Here is a 15,417-nt window from a genome sequence, read left to right as displayed (position 1 = left end):
TGTAACCACCACGCAGGCCCATTGCCCATGCCACCAGCGCCAGTCCTATTCACCATCAGCGCCCACCACGGACTCTTGCTTGACCTTGTCTACCCCTAGCGCCTGACTACGCCCGCCATTGCTCCCTGGTCAACTGCCGCCCAGCAATCCCTTCGACCACCTCAACTCCCATGCTCCAAATTGCCTGCGCAGACTAAGCTGCCAGCTCAGCTACATATGCTCTGCTCCTCTCCTACCAAGTCCACCAAGTCTCTACACCACTTAAATCACAAGTAAAAAGAGAAAATTTTCACTTTTCCAATTTCTTAATTGAAATTTGGTCTACTGAAAGGGGCTTGTGCTCGGGCAGCATATCTCTATTTGTGCAAGTGTCAAGGACACATTTATTGCAGAGATTTTGTGAATTTTGGGTCAAACATTTGGGGCCTTTGATGTTAGCTCAGACATTGGCAAATGTACATCAGTGACAATTTGTAATAGGCTGAATTTGTGCATTTTGGGACAAGAAATTTTGGGGCTTTTGCATTTTTTGTGCTGCTGAGAACTATTTGTACCTTGGACAACATGTACATCAGACGATTTTTAACAAAGTGTGATTAGATTTGCTAATTACAATAAGGTATTTGCTGTAATTTCTGAAAATTCTCAGATTTCTAGGTTGGTCGTGCTTGAAGTAATGCTCTTGTGCTCTTTGATCAGTGACATTTACCATGGCCAATCATGGAGGTGATGTATTCACACGTGTCTATGGAGGATAGGTTGGATGGTAACAACTATTCTCTATGATCTTTTATGACGAAAAATGCGATGATTGCAAAGAATCTTTGGGATTATATCAGCGGTGGAGAAGTTTGGCCTGGAGTTGTGGCTCCTGCCACACCCCCTCCAGGAGAACATGGACAAAGAGCCACTTAGCCTGCTCAGCCTGCTTCAACTCAGCCACTTCCTCAGAGATCAGCAACACAAAAGGCTTGGGACACACAGGATGCTTAGGCATTGTTGCTAGTTGCATTAGCAATTCAGCGGTCTATCATCCCCCACATTCGGTTTGCAACTTCTTTACGACAAGCATGGCTGACCCTAGAGCAAATATTTGCTGGTAAAAATGAGACACACATCTCTTTCTTGAAAAAAGAGCTTGAGACTATGAAAGTGGATAAAGGTGATTCTATGTAAATGAGACACACATCTCTTTCTTGAAGAAAGAGGAGACTGTGAAGATGGATGAAAGTGATTCTATGTAGAATCATCTCTTTCTTGAAGAAAGAGCTTGAGACTGTGAAGATGGATGAAGGTGATTCTATATAGGCATCTCAATAAAATTCAGGACTTGCGTGAGCAGCTTATGAATGTAAATGAGTATTACTCAGATACGCAGTTGATCTTTACTACTTTGAATTCATTGCCACCCTTGAATTTGGCCTTTCATACGGCCTTGAATCTCACTATGAGGATTCTCCTATAGCCACTTACTTTCCTTCAAATGGTTAGCTCGTAGAGGAAGAGCAAACAAGAAAGAACAGTGGGGAGGATATTATAGCCTCTAAGCAGGCTTTTATAGCAAGGTAGAAGAGCAAGAGCAGCCAAGCTAAAATGCTCCACAGATCTTTGGGACTTTAGGTACTTCACAGAGCACCAAGAAACAGGAGGGCATGCAAGCCAAGAAGCGCAACTGCCACTATTGTAAGAAGCCAAGTCACTACATCATAGAATGTAGGAAGCACATAGCCAAAGAGAAGAACGAGTCAGGGATGTCTATTTCTCATACACCTTCTACTACTATTGAGTCCGTATCTTTTGTTGCAGACCATGATTATTGTTTCTACACTTACAGTTATGACTCTTCTTGGGTTGATAGAGCATTTAGCTCTACCGAGGATGCAAGCACATGGTTCTTTGGCAGTGGTGCTTCAAGCCATATTACATCTCGTTGTCGAAGGGGTTTTAGTCGAAAGGTCGTATCCACCGAGAATCAGAGAGAGCAAGAAGTAGAGAATAGGAGATAGAAGAGAAGAAAAAACGTAGTGATGGCACCCAAGAAAGACAAAGCTGCGGCAGCGCTGTCCAAGCCTGTGAAAAGTGGAGGAGGTGGCAAGCAGAAGAAGAAGAAATGGATCAAAGGAAAACAGAAGAAGAAGGTGAACAACATGGTCTTATTTGATCAGGCGACATATGACGAGCTTCTGTCGGAGGTACCAAAGTACAAGCTCATCACCCCATCGGTTCTCTTAGATCGATTGCGGATAAATGGATCGCTTGCAAGGAAGGCAATTAAGGAGTTGGTGCAGCGAGGCACAATCAAAGTTATTTCAGCTCATGCCAGCCAACAGATCTACACTCATCTACACTCGAGCAACAAACACTTGAGTCTTTTTAGCCTTTGGAGAAGTATTGCTGTAGTTATGTATTAAAGAAAGTTACTTGGTGTAACCTCAAATGATTTTCTCATGTTATACTACGGTTGCAATGAGAAAAATTTCACGTACTAAAAAAAAAGAAGAGAAGAAAAAAGAATAGATAAAGGTACACAAGATAAAGGCAAAGCTTAATGAATCAAAGTACTATGTGTTCTTAGAACCTGAGAAGATAAACAAAATCCTTGTCTGGGACTACTCGGAAGCAATCTCCAAGCATTAGATCTCTCGGAGCTCCCTCGTAGTCCAAATAACGTGTACCAAACACTAACTTCTTCTCTGCTGCTCAGATCACAAATCTAATGGTTCCATTGGCTCCAAAAGGGGAGCAAAACTTCAAGACACCTATTTAGAATTCTCCCAAATCACTCCTCCTCCTCCTCCCCGTTCAGAGTACTGTTTGCTGCCTGAAAACTACAATCAGACGCCGCGCGAATTCACAAGTCCTTTTTGCATGAGATCTCCCAAAATTGGCTGAAAAGCCACTAGCTTTTTGCATATCACTCTATTCTAGAAGTTTTTTTAATATTTTTAGGATATTTACAAGAAAAAAATATCCAAAATATCAAAAACAGGCTAAACTTGTCTAAAAATCTTATATTTTGAAACTAACCATACTATAGACACTAGCATTAATGACTAAGATAACATTGACTCTCTAGATTCCTAGGAAAATTGGATGATGATACACTCCAGGTTTTTTCACACTATGTCCGTGTATAGCAACACAATATTCACCCCCCTCTAAACCTGCACGTCCTCCGATATGTGCCTCTAATGCACCACCCGAATCAAATACCCATAGCATCAACTTATTTCTCATTATGCACAAAAGAAGGCATCCCCCTGGATCATAGATTAAAATGACTAGCATTGGCACAACTCTTGAGCCACACCCACTACCCCCTCTAAGATCATAAGGCCTTGGGTGCGCATCATACACAAGAGGCTATGAAACCCTCATATATGTGAGATGGAAGGATCGAGGTGCAACTGGGATTCAGTAGACAGTGTGAGAGTGAGAGACAGAGTTGAAACACGACACCCAAGAGAATAGACTGAATGAGTGTAACCAGAAAGTACAAAGTACAACCCTTAAACCTTAGGGTTGTAGGGGGTGTTTACACCCGACACACACTAAGTGCCCAAATGTGTGTAACATAAGCACATAAGTACATACGACAATAAGACCATAAGTCTGGGGGAAAACACCTCTCCTATCGAGAGTAGAAAGTGCCCCAGTGTCCTACTGATCACCGACACTCCCATATGAGCATAGGTGCAAGTGAGGCGTGCGTGAGTCAAATACCCAACAAACCCCCCTAGAGTGAAGAGTGATCAAGAGTACAAGGATCATCCGCCACCAAAGAATATCAAATTTAAAGCATCACGAAATGCTTCAAATTTGTCACGAGGAAGAGCTTTGGTGAAGATGTCTGCCACATTACTAGTGGTAGGACAATAGACAAGGCTGATATCACCTGCATGTAGCCTCTCTCTGACAAAGTGATAATGGATCTCAATGTGTTTCATGCGAGCATGAAACACTGGGTTCCGTGCCACTGCAATGGCACTCTGACTGTCAGTGAACAAAGGAGTAGACTCCGTAACAGATACATCCAAATCAACTAGCAAGCGTCTAAGCCATACGCATTCAACTGTGGTAGTGAAAGCTGCCTTGTATTCAGCTTCACATGACGATATGGCAACAGTGGATTGTTTCTTGCTAAGCCAAGAAATGCAAGAAGAGCCAAGAAAGAAACAATTGCCACTAGTGGAGTAACGTGTATCATAATCACCAGCCCAATTAGAATCACTGTAAGCATGTAACTGCAGTGGTCCCCCCTCGGCATAAAGCAACCCAAGAGAACAAGTACCCTGCAAGTAGCGAAAAACACGCTTGATAGCTTGCCAATGTGACATACGTAGCTGATGCATATACCTACTCAAAGCTGAAACTGCAAACTGTATGTCCAGCCTAGTATTGCAAAGATAGATAAGACATCCAACTGAAGGAGCATATGTATGTATATCAAACAAATCACTGTCATCATGGTCTGCATTGGCCCACAAACATCTGAACGCACCAACTGCAATCTGGTTGTTGCTCTGAAAGCAACATCACGAAGAAATGAGAACCGATGCATTTTCCCCAAAATGCATCCCTCGCATAAGTGCTCAGGAGGTCTCTCCAAGAGAGATAAGCCATCCAGCATCTGAGTACGTTGCAAAAGCATCAAGCTGCCAAAGTTTACATGCCCCAAACGAGCATGCCATAACTCCGCCTGTATCATAGCAAGAGTAAGAGTGGATGTCAAGTATGCCGATTGATCTACTGAAAGAGCATCCAACTCATATAAACCATGACACAAAGATCCTATCAAGACCAAAGTCATGCGTTCTTTATCTCTAACCATGCAACGGTCATCATCAAATGTGACCTGCAAACCACAACGTGCCAAATAAGAAATAAAAAGCAAATTCTTCTTGATTCCAGGCACAAACAAAGCATCTTGCAGGCAGAGAATAGAGCCATCAATGGCTGTGAACTGAATCTCCCCAATACCACGAACAGGGTATGATGCATTATTGGCACACTGTACCGATTTTCCGATGGGAGGTGCACTAACTCAAGTAAACAAATCTCTGCGAGATGTAATATGTCTAGAAGCACCACTGTCAAAGAACCAAGTGTCAGCATCCTCTATAGAGCTAAGTGCTCTATTGGCCCAAGAGATGTCATAACTGCAAGTGTAAAAACAATAGTCCCTGTCCACAACAAAGAACGTGGACTCACTAGCAGTGGAAGTAGTAGTAGAAACAGACATTCCTGACTCTTCCTTCTTCTCTTTGGCAATACGCTTTCTGTACTCAGTGATATAGTGGCCGGGCTTCTTACAATAATGACATTTTCCTTTTTTAGCTTGCGTCCCCCCTTGTGTCTGATTCTACGATGTGCCTGAAGTGCCAGAACTCTGTGGAGCATTTTTCACCTTGTTGTTTTTGCCTTTCTGTCTTGCCACAAAAGCCTGCTCAGAGACTATAGCATCCACACCACTATTTTTCCGTGTTTACTCCTCCTCTAGAAGCAAACTAACCAGCTGAATAAAAGTGAGTGGGTGCTCAGCAATCCTCATGGTGAGGTTCAATGCAGTATGAAAAGACAAGTACGAAGGAGGTAAGGAATTCAAGGTGGTGGATATCAACTGTGCATCCGAAAAATACTCATCTACATTCATGAGCTGCTCTCTCAAGTCCTGAATCTTATTTAAGTGATCCTGCATAGAATCACCCTCATGCATCTTCAAAGTTTCCAACTCTTTCTTCAAGAAAGAGATCCGAGTCTCATTCTTTCTTGCAAACATATGCTCCAAAGTCAACCATGCATCTCGTGAAGAAGATGCCAAACGGATATGAGGTATGATGGACCGCTGAACTGCCAGAGCAATCAGCGACAAGGCCTGTGCATCACGTGTATCCCAAGCTTTTTGAGCTGTAGTTCTTGGAGGAAGTGGTTGAGGTGGAGCAGGCTGAGGTCCCCGTTGTCCACGTGCGCCATGGGAAGGAGGAGTAACGGGAGCTACAACTCCCGGTCGAGTTTCCTCTCCACTGACATAATCCCATAAATTCTTGGCCACTAATACATTCTTCATCATGAATGACCAAAGCGAATAGTTGTTTCCGTCCAATTTGTCTTCCTTGGATACATACGTAAAAACATCACCTCCCTAATTTGCCATGATGACAAATTTCCAAAGACAAAATGAGCAATGTCAAAGCAGTATTGATTGGAAATCTGCAAATTTCCAGAAATTGCAGCAAACACGCTTCTGCAATTAATGTGCAAGGGCGTACTCTGTCAAAAAAACTGTCTTTTAATGCACGCTTCCCAAGGTGCAAACAGTGCACTGCAACACTGTTATATCAAAATCCCCAAAATTTTTGCCAAAATTTCTGTCAAAACAGTCTTTCTGTGACTGTACCAGCAGTTCATATGCAACTGTCCCCAAAATACACAAAAGCCTCAAAATTTCTGATGATCAAGTCCAGAAATTTGCATCAAATTTATCCCACACCTGTGCTGTGCCTGCGGTCCCTGCTGCGTATGAACCTCCTCTGCCAGAAATTGATTCTGGACTAAAATTTAAAAAATATATATATATATTTAAAAACACACCTGACGTGGTCAGGGCGGCGGACGCTGGCCAGACGGGCGGGCGGGCTGGACAGTCGAGCAGAGTGGCAAGTCGCTGGTCGTCGGGCGGGCTGGACAGTCGAGCAGACGTTTACGTTGAGTGACTTGTGCAGCTGGCGGAATCTGACGACATCGTGGCGGAATCTGACGACGATGTGGTGACGGACCGTGCTGGCGATTGACGAGCGACTCAGGCAGCGTCGTGGCTGACGTGGACTGCAGGGCAGACGGGACTGACGAGACTGACGTGGCTGGGCAGACGTTGCGCTGGAGACAGGTTGCTTGCCCCAAGTTAGCTGGAGACGTCTGCTCTGTAAGCTGGAGGCAAGAAGCGACGTCTGACGAACAACACTGGCGTGCTGAAGACTGATGACTTGGAGCAGACGCTGAGTAGAGGTGGCTCAGGTGCGGTCAGGACTGCACGTTGCAGGCAGGAGCTGAGCTCTGATACCAAATGTGAGATGGAAGGATCGAGGTGCAGTTGGGATTCAGTAGACAGTGTGAGAGTAAGAGACAGAGTTGAAGCACGACACCCAAGAGAATAGACTGAATGAGTGTAACCAGAAAGTACAAAGTACAACCCTTAAACCTTAGGGTTGTAGGGGGTGTTCACACCCGACACACACTAAGTGCCCAAATGTGTGTAACATAAGCACATAAGTACATACGACAATAAGACCATAAGTCTGGGGGAAAAAACCTCTCCTACCGAGAGTAAAAAGTGCCCAAGTGTCCTACTGATCACCGACACTCCCACATGAGCGTAGGCGCAAGTGAGGCGTGCGTGAGTCAAATACCCAACAATATACATGCTCAAAATACACCCATCAACAAATACATAGCAACATGCCTGCTCTTTCAAAGTCCAACGCATGGAAATCTGCTTATACTAACAATTATGTACCAAATATAAACTGAGCCTCACTTGCATCCAACATATGTTGACCATTACCAAAAATAGTGTAGTCCATATCTTAAAGTATCTTTGAATTGCCTATCAAGGACTTTGATAAAGCATTTGAAATAATTTCCAACTATGGAGCATTGTATCTAATGTCCTCTAAAGGCATATCCTCGAGCTCATGAACTGTCTCAGAAATAATAATTGTATCTTGCAAATCATGTGCATCCAACACTTCATCAATCTCCCTTTGAGTCCCTGCATCAAGTAAAACATGAGCTTCATAAACCTCTTCAAATGCATTAAGAAAATCTATAGATACAATGGCTGACTCTTCTACTACAGGATCTTCCAAGGCATCCATAGCTATCTCAATATCAGACTACAACTTATATCCCAGTTGTTTGCCCTCTTGCTTGCTATCCTATTTCTGCTCCTACCCAACCTTTTCCATAACATGCTTAGAAGGTGGCTGATTTGTAGCTTTAGGCAGATCCACACTTCTTGTCACTCTCTTAGATCTCCCTACATTATCTTCATCTCTCTTCTATTTCTCTTACACAAGTACATCCGTGTTTTGTCCTTTTGCTAAATATGCATCCACTGAATATACATCTACTAGTGACTCCCACCTAGTTATATCACATACGTTTTTCCTTGCATGAGACATTTTACTATTAGTAGCTTTTCTCTTTTCAATTGCATGCAACACATGTGTCCATATTGCAGCCTTCGGACCAACCATCACTTGGCCATGCATTCTATCCAACTATTGACCAAAAGTAAAAGCATGTATTTACATACCTCCCTTTCCAAAATTCAAAGCAAGAGGCAATCCCGTTTCTTGTACATGGATCTTGCCATCTTTCCAAAAGATGAGCTGTTATACCAAGGCCTCCTAATAAGCAACATAATCCTTCCTTTCATGCTGTAAATTATCACATCACATGTATCTTTTCCCTGGTTTAGGAGCTATTGCCCATTCCCTTTCCTCTTGTCCTTTCTCATCCAATTTTGCGACCTTCAACTGAAGATCCTGCATGCCTTTGACCAATTCATCTAATACATCTTCCCTAACACTGGGAACAATAGATGAAGCCATAGGGTTAGCCACAGAAGTGGGCGGCTTACTGGATACATCAACTGTTTTGCTCGTAACAATGGGCAAGCTAGATAAATGCAATCTTTCTCTTCTTCTACGCTTTTTCACCAGTGCAGTAACATCTTCCTTAACATGCCTCCACTCTGTTTTAAGCCCTGTTTCTATAATTTGATCCTCTAAATAATCATCAAGTTTCTCTTAAAGCTCAGGATCTGCCCCTTGTAGAAACAATTCAATTTTCAGACTTGTAAGAGCTTGCTGTTCTACAAGATCCAACTGCTCAAACTGACTTTCAAATTCTCTTAATAACTCTATAGCAACAAGACCCTTATTAGGTTGTAGAACCCACTCTTGGAAAGTCTTGTGGGTAATCAAACTGGTGTCTTCAATGTAAAATTCTTCCCTGAGTGTCCTCTTGAAAGCTACCCAATCAGTATCTTGCATGTATAATTCAGTAACTCGGCTTTCAATTCATGTACAGTGACCCATACAAAATACAGGCTCCATGCAAGTTGAGTCAACCCAAAGAACTCCATCTTTTGAGCATAGATATGTAAATATACAGATACATTCCAGCCATTAAACAACTTCATCTCATGCTCTACTGCTTGCAAAGCATTCATCACAATAATTTTTGTTTAAGCAGAAGCCTACATCATCTGTTGTTGTTGTTGTACCTATATAAGTATATTTATATTCTACACTAGCTGTTGTAAAACATCACTAAAAATTGTACTTGATGGTTCTCCCATCTTGTCTTTCCTTCTGACAACCTTTCACGATGGATTTACTAATGTCGGAGAGGTTTTAGTCGAAAGGTCGTATCCACCGCGGATTAGAGAGAGAAAGAAGTAGAGAATAGGAGATAGAAGATAAGAACAAAGAACAGACAAAAGATACACAAGATAAAGACAAAGCTTAATAAATCAAAGCACTATGTATTCTTAGAACCTGAGAAGATAAACAAAATCCTTATCTGAGACTACTCGAAAGTAATCTCCAAGCATTAGATCTCCTGAAGCTCCCTAATAGTCCCAATAATGTGCATCACACACTAACTTATTCTCTACTGCTCCGAAAGCAAATTTGACGGTTCCATTGGCTCCAAAAGGGAAGTAAAACCCCAGGATGCCTAATCAAAATTCTCCCGTATCACTCCTCCCCGTTCGGAGTGTTGTTTGCTACTTGAAAATTACGATCACACGCCGCACGAATTCACAAGTTCTTTTTTTTACATGAGATCTCCTAAAATTGACTAAAAAGCCACTTGTTTTTGCATGTCACTCTATTCTAGAAGTTTTTTCCATCTTTTAAGTATATCTACAATAAATAATATCCAAAATATCAAAATAGGCTAAACTTGTCCAAAAATTCCGTATTTTGAAACTAACCATACTATGGGCACTAGTATTAATGACTAAGATGACATTAACTCTCTAGATTCATAAGAAAATTGGATGATGATACACTCCAAGTTTTTTCACACTGTCTACGTAGCAACATGACACTGCGAATTTATTTTCCTCTAGGCAAGTCTGTACAGTGTACCAACAATGTCTCATATCTTGTTAGAGATATTGGGGAGATTGTGTTGATAGCCATTGATGGCTCTATTCTCCGTTTACAGGATGCATTATTTGTGCCAAGCATAAAGAAGAATTTGTTGTCTATTTCTTCTTTAGCAAAGTGTGGTCTGTAAGTCACATTTGAAGATGACAGATGTATGGTCAAAGATAAAGAACACATGACTTTGGTTTTGACTAGCACTTTATGTCAAGGGCTATATAAGTTAGATACTTATTCAGTTGATCAACCAGTCTATCTAGCATCTACTCTCACTCCTGCTATATCACCGGTAGTGTTATGGCATGCTCGTGTGGGGCATGCTAACTGTGGCACCTTGATGCTTATGCAACATCCACAAATGCTTGATGGCTTACCTCTCTTGGAGAGACCTCCAGAGTATATATGTGAGAGATGCATTTTGGGAAAAAATACATCGTTTTTCATTTCCTTGTGATGTTGCTTTTAGAGCAACTGCCAAATTACAGATTGTGCATTCGGATGTATGTGGCTCTATGCAGACAAAGTCATTGGGTAGCTATTCTTATTTTTGTCACTTTCATTGATGATTTTACTTGTTTTCGCTAGGCCTATTCTTTGGTGAAAAAGTCAGAAGTGTATGATGGATTTTGGGCTTTTGTAGCACTTGCTAAAAATCAATCTAGCTACAAGCTTAAGACTCCATTCAGACCGAGGGGAAAAATACATGTCTTCCATGCTGAATAATTTTTTGAAGCAAAAAGACATTGTCCATCAGTACACTACTACTTATAGTCCACAGTAGAATGGGGTTGCAAAGAGGAAGAATCAGTCACTCATGGAGATAGCCAAATGTATGCTGAAAGCAATGAGTTTGCCACATAGTTTTTGGATGAAGCAATTATGTGTGCTTGCCATGTTTTGAACAAGTGCCCTACCAAGGCATTAAAAAATGTCATGCCTTTTGAGGCTTGGAACTGTCAGAAACCATCTGTTGGACATTTTCATACTTTTGGGTGTCTTGTGTATGCTCATATTCCCAAGGTACTAAGAAAGAAATTGGACAACAAGGCTATTAAATGCATTTTTGTGGAGTACAATAGTGGGAGCAAAAGATATAGATTATATAATCCTGTCTCTAAGAAGGTATTTGTCAGTAGGGATGTGGTTTTTGATGAAAAATCAGAATTATCCCTTGCTGGTTTTGATACATATCAGGCTACCAATGATATATTTGAAGGGTTGTTGCCCATTTCTTTTGGTGATACATTTGGAGCTTCAACAAGTGAACATAATGTTCCGCCAACTGCTCCATTGAGTAATGCAGAAAACCAGCCTATGGCTGATCTGAATTCAGCAAGATGCCGAATTTGAGGTTCAACACAAGCTTGTACACAATCAGGAAGATGCTGAATTTGAGGTTCAACATGAGCTCGTACACAATCAGGAAGCTAGGCAGATGCCTAGATGGTACTTGCAAACTATGAAAGATAGTCATTTGGATGCTCCTATTGCTAGTCGTACTAGAAGACAAACTCATCTACATGATGGTGCATACACAATGGAGTTTGTTATGGCAGCACATACATTTGATGATGAGAAGCCTGAATGTTTTGAGGATGCACAACATGTTTTGAAGATGCTGAATTTGAGGTTCAACATGAGCTCGTACACAATCAGGAAGCTAGGCAGATGCCTAGATGGTACTTGCAGACTATGAAAGATAGTCATTTGGATGCTCCTATTGCTGGTCGTACTAGAAGACAAACTCGTCTACATGATGGTGTATACACAATGGAGTTTGTTATGGCAGCACATACATTTGATGATGAGAAGCCTGAATGTTTTGAGGATGCACAACATAGTGTGCATTGGATGGCACCAATGCAAGCTAACTTTGATTCTATCATAAAGAATTAAACATGGGATTTAGTGACCTTGCCTGTTAGGAAGAAAGCCATTGGTACAAAGTGAGTCTATAAGCTGAAAAGAAATGCAAATGGATCCGTTGACAAATGTAAGGCCAAGCTTGTGGCCAAAGGCTATGCACAAAAGAAAGGTATTGACTATGAGGAGACATTTGATCCTGCATCCCACATAACTACCATTCAGTCTATGGTTTCTTTGGCTGCCCATTATGGATGGATTGTGCACCAGCTTGATATAAGATTGCATTTTTACATAGGGAACTTCAAGAAGTAGTGTATACACAGCAACCCATTGGTTTTGCAGTTGAGGGATCTAAACACTTGGTGTGCAAGCTAAAAAAGGATTTGTATGGTTTGAAGCAAGCTCCTCGAGCTTGGTATGCAAAAATTGATGCCTTTTTACTCAGCCAAGGGTTCATTAACGGCTCATCAAAGTCTACACTTTGTGCATGAAAAGATGGGGGATCCTTGCTAGTTATATCTCTTTATGTTGATAATCTTCTACTTACAAGGACACGTGCTAATCAGATTTCAGCATTCAAATAAATTTTGCAGCAAACTTTTGAGATGTCAAACTTAGGGCCTTTGCACTATTATTTGGGCATTCAGTTCATTCATGATGCTAGAGGCATTGGATTGTCACAGTTTAGATACATTGGTAAACTTCTTGAGAGGTTTGGCTTACAAGATTGCAAGCTAGTTTGTACACCAATGGAGACTAGACTCCAGCGACAATGATTTGTTTGATATCCATATGTATGCTCCAGCAATTGGATATCTCATTTACTTATGCAACACAAGGCCGGACATTCAATTTGCAGTTTCAGTCTTGAGTAGATATATGCACCAGCCACACATATCACACTGGCAAGCTGTGAAGGGTGTTTTTCATTACTTGTAAGATACTAGGACTCTTGGATTGCTTTATGCCAAGGGGGGATCACTACAACTACATGCTTACAGTGATTCAGATTGGGTTGCTGATTTTGATTCTAGTCACTCTACGAGTGGTAATTATTTCTTTCTTGGCTCATCTTATATCTCTTGGCTTAGCAAGAACCAATCCATTGTTGCCACATAATCATGTGAAGCTCAATACAAGGCAATTTTCACTACCACAATTGAATGTGTATGGCTTAGACGCTTGTTGGCTGATCTTGATGTATATGTCACAGGCACTACTACTCTGTTTACTAACAGTCAGAGTGCAATTGCAGTGGCATGAAACCTAGTGTTTCATGCACACACGAAACACATAGAGATTCACTATCACTTTGTCAGAGGGAGGCTACATGCAAGAGATATCAACCTTATCTACTGTCCTACCACTAGTAATGTGGTAGACATCTTCACCAAAGCTCTTCCTCGTGACCAATTTAAAGGATTCCACACTGCTTTAAATATGATCTCCTTTGATGGATGATCCTTATATATTGATCACTCTTCACTCCAGGGGGGTTGGTTGGGTTTGACTCATACCTACGCTCACAAGGGAGTGTCGTTGATCCTGAGAAGAACATTGGGGCACTTTTTACTCTCTTTACGAGAGGTTTTTCCCCCCGGCTTTATTCTCTTTTACTTTATGTGCCTATGATGCACAATTTGTGCACTTATCATGTTTTACATCTTTTAGGTGTGAACAAACTTTAGCAATCCTAAGGTTTAAGGGTTGTACTTTGTGCTTGCACGTTACACTCTTCAAATTATTGCATTGAGAGTTGTGTCCTCACTCTCACACACCCTCTTCACTATCAACTATACTCTCAACTGAGCTTCAATCTCTGTGCATTCTCTCACCTCTCACAACTATCCCTTGGTGCTTCAAATGCTCCAATTTCAAAGAGAGGTGCCATATAATAGAAGAAAAAGAAGCCTCAATGTTATTGTGGCAAGAAGGGACACCTCCGAAAGGATTGCAAGACATTAGCAACTTTATGGCAGGAGCAGAAGCGAACAGTAATAAAGGGTGATGACTCTCTCAATGAGTCTTCCTCCTCGCCTGGGTCCAAGCTCCAGCTTTGTGGCCTCGGTGATGGCTACAAGGGCCTCCCTTCTAGGTTGCTAGTATAGATGATGCAGTCATCCCTCACAACTCTCTAGTGCCAGAGAGTGAGTATGAGAGGGTGGTGCGATGGGGTTGGTACACCTCATCTATATAGGTATACAAGTGCACACATTCCTGAGAGGGATTTCCCTGATGCATCGACCGAAGTCTGGCAAGTTCAAATCTTGAAGTTGGAATTGACATCCAGGTTCATGATGAGTTGGTTCTTTGACAGCGAATGGGATTGGCTCCTAGTCTGAGCTCACATGAGGGGACACTTTGGCGGTCTGGCCAAAGGCAAGGAATCCATGGTAATATATGTTCACAGGCGTTTTTGACGAGCTGGTCTTGTATGCTACTGTGAGACATTCTTAACAGATATTGAGAGTTGTTATGACTCTTCTCTGTTTTCAAGAGCTGATTCGATCGGCATTGACATCAGGTTCTCTCCAAGGCAACTTGGTGGTGGTTTACGCACCCACTGCTTGGGTATCCATGGTTTTACTCTAGTGGTTCTTGTTGTATATACTATGATGAGACATTATTATTGTATATTGTATTGTATTAGATCACCCATGATCTGAGAGAAGGTGTTAGCAGCATAGAAACATGAAACGGGGAATGGGAACAAGGAACGGGGACGGGGACGGGGATGCCAAACCTAGGGAACAGGGACATGGACGGGGACGCCAAACCTAGGAAACGGGGACGTGGGAACGGGAACGGCATTTAAAAAATTAAAATTCATGAAAAAAAATTAATATTTCACTCATAATCCATGTGGACTCTGGAGTGTTAAAACTTAAAACCAAGGTATATAATCCACAAGGACAAATCATTTTAAGTTTTAACTTTAAGATATCATGGATCATTCTAAAACTACTTGTTAGAAATTAAATTGCAACTTACAAGGCTCAAGAGGTAAGCTATTCAATTATAAATAATAAAATGCACAATACATGTCATAAATGATAAAACAATGAACAATGAACTAAACTTTAAAGTCTAAGCTAGAAGAATATACCTATGGTCCCATTGCCAAAAAACTTAAAAGATCACAAATATGAAATTGAAGTCTAATCTTTGAAAGAACATGCTCATTGTCCCAAAAAAGACTACAAATATAAAGTCTAATCTCTAGACTGAAGCCAAATGCGGCATCCCAAAATAGCCCAAAGGGCAACTGCAAGACTACAAGACTCAAGTACAAATATATTATCGGCATGGCACAACTGTCAACAGCCCAAGTATCACACTATCATCAATGATCATAATATCATATACAATGTAC

The 15,417-nt window shown here is 41.5% G+C and overlaps 1 protein-coding gene and 1 pseudogene across 4 annotated transcripts in view; one reads left to right on the top strand and one right to left on the bottom strand.

The window, feature by feature from the left end:
* Positions 1-15,417, bottom strand: part of ACD5 (Diacylglycerol kinase family protein) — a 135,837-nt gene that overhangs the window by 61,428 nt on the left and 58,992 nt on the right. The gene's annotated exons all lie outside the window — the stretch shown is intronic.
* LOC148025913 (small ribosomal subunit protein eS25x pseudogene) lies at positions 2,028-2,411 on the top strand (annotated as a pseudogene).

Source organism: Lygodium microphyllum, chromosome 14 (assembly GCF_053477565.2).
Source record: "Lygodium microphyllum isolate KBCC chromosome 14, Lygodium_microphyllum_v1.1.10, whole genome shotgun sequence".
NCBI lineage: Eukaryota > Viridiplantae > Streptophyta > Polypodiopsida > Schizaeales > Lygodiaceae > Lygodium > Lygodium microphyllum.
This window is presented reverse-complemented; position numbering and strand designations above follow the sequence as displayed.